Source organism: Myotis brandtii, unplaced genomic scaffold, assembly GCF_000412655.1.
Source record: "Myotis brandtii unplaced genomic scaffold, ASM41265v1 scaffold4, whole genome shotgun sequence".
NCBI lineage: Eukaryota > Metazoa > Chordata > Mammalia > Chiroptera > Vespertilionidae > Myotis > Myotis brandtii.
The window spans coordinates 1,234,905-1,235,183 of record NW_005365371.1 but is presented as its reverse complement, the minus strand read 5'-3'; the positions used below and the strand labels follow the sequence as shown (position 1 = coordinate 1,235,183).

General features: G+C 48.0%; 1 protein-coding gene across 1 annotated transcript in view; it reads left to right on the top strand.

The window, feature by feature from the left end:
* Positions 1-279, top strand: part of ROPN1 (rhophilin associated tail protein 1) — an 11,706-nt gene that overhangs the window by 192 nt on the left and 11,235 nt on the right. The gene's annotated exons all lie outside the window — the stretch shown is intronic.

Below are 279 nucleotides of genomic sequence, written 5' to 3'. Positions count from 1 at the left end.
CTTGGAAAACTCTGAGGCGGTTGTCATGGCTGCAGCCTGGGAGTTGGGACTGGTTAGCATAACCTTTGTGATGTTCAGCTCTTATATCGCTTTGGTGCTTTAAACTCCACACATAAATCCATCAAACTGGGTCTGAAGATGAGATGCCCTTAAGCGAACCAGACTGAACAATAGGGAGTTAGGGCAATGGGCAAAGTGTTCTGGGGCAATGAACATGTTAGATTATCACATCACATCAGCATACGCACACTCTATCCGGACTCTGCACCCCAGCCCCTG